This window comes from Herpailurus yagouaroundi, unplaced genomic scaffold (assembly GCF_014898765.1).
Source record: "Herpailurus yagouaroundi ecotype Mexico unplaced genomic scaffold, PumYag 77, whole genome shotgun sequence".
Lineage (NCBI taxonomy): Eukaryota > Metazoa > Chordata > Mammalia > Carnivora > Felidae > Herpailurus > Herpailurus yagouaroundi.
Genome location: NW_024412388.1, coordinates 42,753,436 through 42,761,188, shown reverse-complemented (window position 1 = coordinate 42,761,188; position 7,753 = coordinate 42,753,436). Strand labels below are relative to the sequence as shown.

Below are 7,753 nucleotides of genomic sequence, written 5' to 3'. Positions count from 1 at the left end.
GATAACACACTCTTAAATAACCAATGGATCAAATCAGAAATCACAGGTAAATTAGAAAATATTTAAAGGCAAATAAAAACAAAAACACAGAATACTAAACCTGGTAGGACCCAGGGAAAGCAGTGCTAAGAGGGAAATTTATAGCTATAAATGTTTACATTAAGAAAACAAGATGGGGTGCCTGGATGGCTCAGTCGGTTAAGCGTCAGACTACAGCTCAGGTCATGATCACACAATTCATGAGTTTGAGCCCTGCACTGGTCTCTCTGCTGTCGGCACAGAGCCCGCTTCGGATCCTTTGACTCCTCTCTCTCTGCCCTTGCCCTGCTCACTTTCTTTCTCTCTCAAAATAAATATATAAACTTAAAAAAAAAAAGAAAAAAGAGAAGAAAACAAGAAGAGGCACCTGGGTGACTTAGTTAAGTGTCTGACTCTTGATTTCAGCTCAGGCCATGACCTTGCGGTTCGTGAGATCAAGTCTTGCATTGTACAGAGCCTGGCTGGAATTCTCTGTCTCTCCTCTGCTTGCACCTACTCTCTCTCTCTCTTCTTTACTTTTCCCTCTCTTTCAAAATAAATAAAAAGAGAGAAGAACAATAAAAACAAGAAAAAATCAAGTCAACAACTTATCTTTACAACTTAAGGAAAAAGAAAAAGAACAAATTAAACCCAAAGCTAGCAGAATGAAGGAAATAATGATTATAGCAGAAATAAATGAAATACAGAATAGACAAATAGAGTAATTTAGTAAAACCAAAAGTTGGTTCTTTGAACAAATGAAATTAACAAACCACTAGCTCCCAGATGGATTAAGAAAAAAAAGACAGAACTCAAAATACTAAAATCTGAAATGAATGTGGGAACATTCCTACTAATCACAAAGAAATTTAAAAAAATTTTAAGAATACTATGAACAGTTATGCCCCAACAAATTGAGTAACTTAGATGAAACAGGCAAGTTTCAAGAAACACAACACTTAACAAGACGAAATCCTGAAGAAATGGAAATTTTAAGAGACCTGTAACTTAGTAAGGACATAGGATCAGTAATTAAAGATCTCCTCACAAACAGAAGTCCTAGATCTGATGGCTTTGTTAATAAATTCTACCAAACATTTAAGAAGTGATACCTATCCTTCTCAAAGGTTAAAAATTGAAGAAAAACCCTTCCTAAGTCATTCTATGAGGCTAGCATTACCCTGATACCAAAACCAGAAAAAGATACAAGAAAACTAAAGATAAATACACTTAAAGAACAGTGATTCAAAATTCAACAAAATATAAGCGAACTACATACAGCAGCGTATGAAATGGATTATATACCATGGCCAAGTGAGATTTATTCCTGGAATGCAAGGATGGCTTAACATATGGAAATTGATTAGTATAACACACATTAACAGAATGAAGGGAAAAAAACATAATTATTTCAATTAACACAGAAAAAACACTTGACAACACCCTTTCATGGCAAAAACACTCAATAAACTGGAATTCAAAGGAAATTACCTCAACTTAATAAAAGCCATGTATAAAAAACCTGCAGTGAACATCATATTCAATGGTGGAAGACTGGAAGCATTTATTCTAAGATCAAGAACAGACAAGGATACCTACTTTCATGACTTCTACTGAACATAGTACTGGAAGTCCTAGCTAGAGTAATCAGGCAAGAAAATGAAACAAATGACATCCAAATTGCAAAGGAAAAAGTAAAATTATCTTTGTTTGCAGGTAATATAAACTTATATGCAGAAACCCCTTAAAGATTCCACACACACACACACACACACACACAAAAAGCTATTAGCACTAATAAAGGAAACTAAAAAGAATCGCAGGACACAAAGTCAACAAGCAAAAATCAGACACATTTCTATATAATAACAATGAACAATCTGCAAAGGAAATTATGAAAATAATTCCATTTACAATAATATAATAAAGTACTTAGGAATTAACCCAGGAGGTGACTTATATGGTAAAAACTACAAAACACTACTAAAAGATATTAAAGGCATAAAAACAGACATATATACCAATGGAATAGAATAGAAAGCCCCCAAATAATCCTTAGTATATATGGTCAAATGACTTTTACAAGGATGCCATGATCATTCAACAAGGAAAGCACAATCTTTTCAAGAAATTGTGCTGAGTAAACTGGATATGCATATGCAAAAGACTAAAGTTGGAGGCTCTTACTTTATATATAAAAAAATTAAAATGGATCAAAGACCTAAATGTAAGACCTAAAACTATAAAACTCTTAAAAGGATACACAGGGCAAAAACTTCATGACAATGGATTTGGCAATGACTTATTGCATAGGATACCAAAGACAGGCAACAAAAGAAAAAATATATATATAATATATAAGACCTAAAATTTTTTAAAGTTTTGTGCATCAGAAGATAATATCAACAGTAAAAAGGCAACTCACAGAAAGAAAATATCAGCAAATCATATCTCTGGTAAGGGATTAAGATTCACAATATATTGAGAACTTCTATACTCAATAATGAAAAACAAGTAAACCCACTCAAAAATGGGCAAAGGACTTGAGCAGACCTTTCTCCAAAGAAGACAAACAAATGGTCAATAAGCTCATGAAACATGCTTAATAATCACTCATCAGTAGGGAAATGCAAATCAAAACTTCAAAGAGATACCCACTAGGATCATTACTGTTCAGAAACAGTAAATAATAAGTGTTGACAAGATCTCAAAAAGATATATGGGGTCTCAAAAAGATATATGAATAGCCTTATTGACAGCAGCATTATTCATAATAGCTGGAAGTAACATGGAACCAACCCAAGGGTCCATCGACAATAAATGGATAAGCAAAATGTGGTATATACATAACACACTTAATTCAACTTTAAAAAAGAAAGTAATTCTGCAATATGTTACAACAAATGAACCTTGAGGACATTTATGCTAATGAAATAAGCCAATCACAAAAATACTGTATGATTCCACTTATGTACTTAGGCAAAATCACAGAAACAGAAAGTAGAATCAGGGTTACCAGGGTCTGGAGAGAGGGGGGAATGAGGAGTTAGTGTTTAATGGGTACATAGTTTCAGTTTTTCAAGATGAAAAGAGCTATGGAAATGGATGGTGGTAATGGTTGCACAACTTTATGAAGGTGTTTAATACCATTGAACTGTACACTTAAATATGGTTAAGATGGTAAATTTTATGTTATGTAGTATGTTTTGTCATCCAAAAGACTTAAAAGAATGGAAATATAGGGGTGTTTGACTGTCTCAGTCAGTAGAGCATGTGCCTCTTGATCTCAGGGTCCTGAGTTTGAGCCCCATATTGGGGGTAAAGATTATTTTTTAAAAAAGAAGAAGAAAAAAGGAATGGAAATATGAACTGACATGGGGTGATTTTCAAGACATATTGTTAAGTAATAAATACAAAGTATATACTACCTATTGTGTAAGAAGAGGAAATAAGAGAACCTAAATACATCTGCTTAGTACCTTGATTAAACCCTCAGTCTGGGGCGGGGGAAGGAACTGGAAATAAATTTTCAATTCTTTTTAACAGGCTTGTGTTTCACTACAGTATGGGTATACCAATTCTGAAAACTCTTTTACGTATACTGTAGGATGAAGCAAATGTGCCAATGTTTTGAGAACCAAGGTTCTCACTGTGGAAAAGAGGAGATGCAAGTAAAGAACGCAGAAAGGCAAAGGAGAATGGTGTGAGGATGGACATTTGGAAGTATTACTCTGAAACTTATTTCATATATCTACTTAGCCCTGTTTCCCAAAAGGGACTTAAAAACAAAAATATGCAGGGGTGCCTGGGTGGCTCAGTTGGTTAAGTGTCTGACTCTTGATTTCAGCTCAGGTCATGATCTCACAGTTCTTGAGTTCAAGTCCCACATTGAGTTCTGCACTGGCAGCATAGAGCCTGCTTGGTATTCTTTCTCTCTCTTTCTCCCTCTCTGTCTGCCCCTCCCGTCCTCTCATTCTCTCTCTCTCAAAATACACATTAAACAACAACAACAACAACAAAGATACCCCAACAACTATGAACAAACCTAGTTCTCAGATATTGGCTTAATAAAAGGAACCAGGGCTCCTAGTAGAAATGCCAGAAGGGCTAGGAACAGGAAAGTATATGAAGCCTAAAACATCGTCATGTGCTAGAAAGTGAGGAAGTGATCAAAATAACAACAAAGGGGTACCTGGGTGGCTTAGTTGGTTGAATGTCCAACTTGGGCTAAAGTCACGATCTCGCAGATTGTGAGTCTGAGCCCTGCATCTGATTCACTGCTGTCTGCACAGAGCCTGCTTCAGATCCTCTGTCCCCCTCCCCCCCTGCTCCTCCTCTGCTCACATTCTCTTTCAAAATAAATAACATTTTAAAAAATAAAATAAAAATCTTAAAAAATAATAATAGTAACAACAATTATAATAATGGAGACATGTAAAAAAATAACACAGGAGCCAGTATGAAGGAGCATCCATTGGCCAATCTGTAACAAACTGGGCATCAAAATAATTAAGGACAGTACTGAATTGTAAACCACTGAAAACAATAAGAATCAGTGAGTTCACATTGAGGTTGGGTTAGACAGACAGATGCAGAAGGCAGGGCTCTTCCTTATGGTAGGAGGGCTAGATTTGAAAATCATCACTTTGCAACCATTCCAGTCAAGACTGGTTCAGGTAAGAATCATCAATGGATGCTAAATCCAGATTAGAAAGTTTGATGAGGACGAGGATATTTGCATAGTCTTCAAGTACACATCACTTATTAGTTGCAAGTGAAAAAAATACTATCCATATAGTATAGAAACAATACAATATTATATAGATAGTATTTTATCTATACTGGATATTTTATATAATATCTGGACAATACTTTGAATGTATGATGAAAAGTAACAGGACTAATGAGGCACACTGTGTGCTGCAGGACTGTATTCTTGAGACTGATACAACATGCCTCCCAAGGAATTCTGGCCAAAGATGAAGAACCTAATCATAAGGAAACATTCGACAAACCCAAAATGGAATATTCTTCCAAAAAGCCTACAAAACAAAGCTAGTCTGTATTCTTCAAAAATATCAATGTCACAAAGGACAGGAAGGACTAAGGCACTCTTCCACATTAAAAATGTAAAACAATGGATATATTCTAAAATTTTTTAAAAAGTTTTATGGCCATCCAGATCTAAGAGCTGAAAAAGAAACAAAGGATTAACCACATGACCAAGCAGAAGACCAGATAATTGTTGCCTCACCCTCTCTTCTTGGCTTCCTGAAGATGCCATTATAAACCAATCTTCAGAAGGGATCCCAACCACACCCCACCAGGGGGTTCACAAGGATTTCCTACCAAATGAAGATGTGTGTGGCTTTTAATACTAATACTGGGTGCCCTTTCTGCCTATTTTATTTTTTATTTTTATATTTTAAAATAAGCTCCATGCTCAACATGGGTCTTGAACTCATGACCCGGAGATCAAGAGTTGCACGCTATACAGACTGAGCCAGCCAAGCGCCCCCACTTTCTGCCCATTTTAAAAGAATTCAATACATGCTGCCCATTCTAATTTGGGGTACAATAAATAACGTATTTGTTGTGTTTAAAGGTCTTTGCTTACATTTGATTTTATTCATGTTAATGCAAGCAAATTTTTGATCAACCTAAATAACAAAGATACTTAGTATACTTTGCATCTGATCTAAAACATATATATTTCCATTAAATAAAGTTTTTCTGAACCATTTAAATTTTAAATTTGCCATACCTTACACTCCACAGAAGGCTGGCTTAAGATCTTTAGAGTTTCTTAGTACTGGGAAGACTGTGGTTTCTCCTCTCCATCCCAACAATATCTAACACCGTATAGAATGCATACTTTAAAGTTTTCAAAATAAACTAAACTTACATGTATACCAGATAAGTTTACTGAAACACAGCTTCCCATTTTCTTTTGGTGTACCCACTTTGACAGTATCTTAACTACATGCATAATCCCTCTGCAGAATATTCCAGCATTTGTCCCATATTATTGCATATACCAAGAGTGTGTACTAAAAAAAATTTTTCCCGATAGCTGTGGTCTTTTGATCATTGTGACACTAAATGCTATTAATCTGAAACAGGCCTAAGTATACATTCCCAGTAAACAATTCTCTACATATCTAATCTGAAAGTTCTCACTATTATCTCTAATTCTAGCCTAATTAATTAACTGATGGCTTACACCTTCACTGGACATGCCAGAAAATTAAAAAGACTTCAAAATAAATTGCTATTTTCAAATCAAAAGAATAAAAATATGAAAACAGCTCTCTCCTTTTCTCTGTCATCGTGGGGTATGCGGCTGACTATCTCCCACCATGTCTTCTCATAAGACTTTCACGACCAAATAATTCCTGGCCAAGAAACAAAAGCAGAAGTGTTCCATTCCCTAGTCGACTCACAAGAAAACTGGTAATAAAAATCAGGTACAAAAAAAAAAAAAAAAAGAAGGTAGAGCTCCAAGAGGAGGCATTGGAGAAGAACCAAGCTGGGTCTGCAATGGATTGCACATGAGATGGCACACGTATTTATGTTGCATGAAGGTAATGTGCTCATATCCTATCATTCTGTAAACATCACTTCTACCAGAACAACAGACATGTTTTATAGGTGAAATGATTTTTCTGTCACTGTGCTTCTGCACCAGTAGGCTGGTTCAGTAATAAATGTAAGAGGCCTTTCGTTTGAGGAAAAAAAGAATAAAAATGTGAAAAAAAACTGGGGTGCCTGGCTGGCTCAGTCAGTGGAGCATGTGTCTCTTAGTCTCCCAGTTGTGAATTCAATCCCATGGTGGGTGTAGGGCCTACATTAATAGATAGATAGATAGATAGATAGATAGATAGATAGATAGATAGATAAAAACAAGTAATGACTGCAAATCATTTTACTCTCTCAGCCTAGAAAGAATTACGTATGGTATAATTAAAAAGCATTTCAAAACAATGGTTCTGAACCTTGGCCGCACATTAGAAATACCTGGGAGCTTTCAAAATTTTGATGCCCACACCAAGTCCCAGACCAATTAAATCAGAATCTCTGGGAGATAGGACACAGGCATCAGTACATTTTAAAGCTTCCCAAGTGATTACAAAGTACAACCGAGGTCGAAAACCACTGTTTTAAAAAAGAAATACTTTAGGGGCACCTGGGTGGTTCAGTCAGTTAAGCGTCAGACTTCTGATTTCAGCTCAGGTCATGATATCACGGTTCATGGGGTTGGGCCCCGCAAGGGGCTCCATGCTGGCATTGTGGGAGCCTGCTTAGGATTCTCTCTCTGCCCCTCCTGCACTCTCTCTCAAAATATAAATAAATAAATGAAATATTCTGAAACAAAAATATTTAAATTTGTGGGTTTTTAAATTTTTAATGTTTATTTATTTTAAATTTTTTAAATGTTTATTTATATTTGAGACAGAGAGAGAGACAGTGCATGAGGAGGGGAGGGGCAGAGACAGAGACAGAATCTGAAGCAGGCTCCAGGCTCCAAGCTGTCAGCACAGAGCCCAACGTGGGGCTCAAAGTCACAAGCCATGAGATCATGACCTGAGCTGAAGTCAGACGCTCAACCGACTGAGCCACCCAGGTGCCTCTAACGTTTATTTTTGAGACAGAGAGAGACAGAGAAAGAGTGTGAGCAAAGGAGGGGCAGAGAGAGAAGGAGACACAGAATCCAAAGCAGGCTGCAGGCTCCAAG

General features: G+C 36.3%; 1 protein-coding gene across 1 annotated transcript in view; it reads right to left on the bottom strand.

Moving 5' to 3' along the window:
- The window catches only part of ZYG11A (zyg-11 family member A, cell cycle regulator), a 79,818-nt gene that overhangs the window by 41,244 nt on the left and 30,821 nt on the right, over positions 1-7,753 (bottom strand). The gene's annotated exons all lie outside the window — the stretch shown is intronic.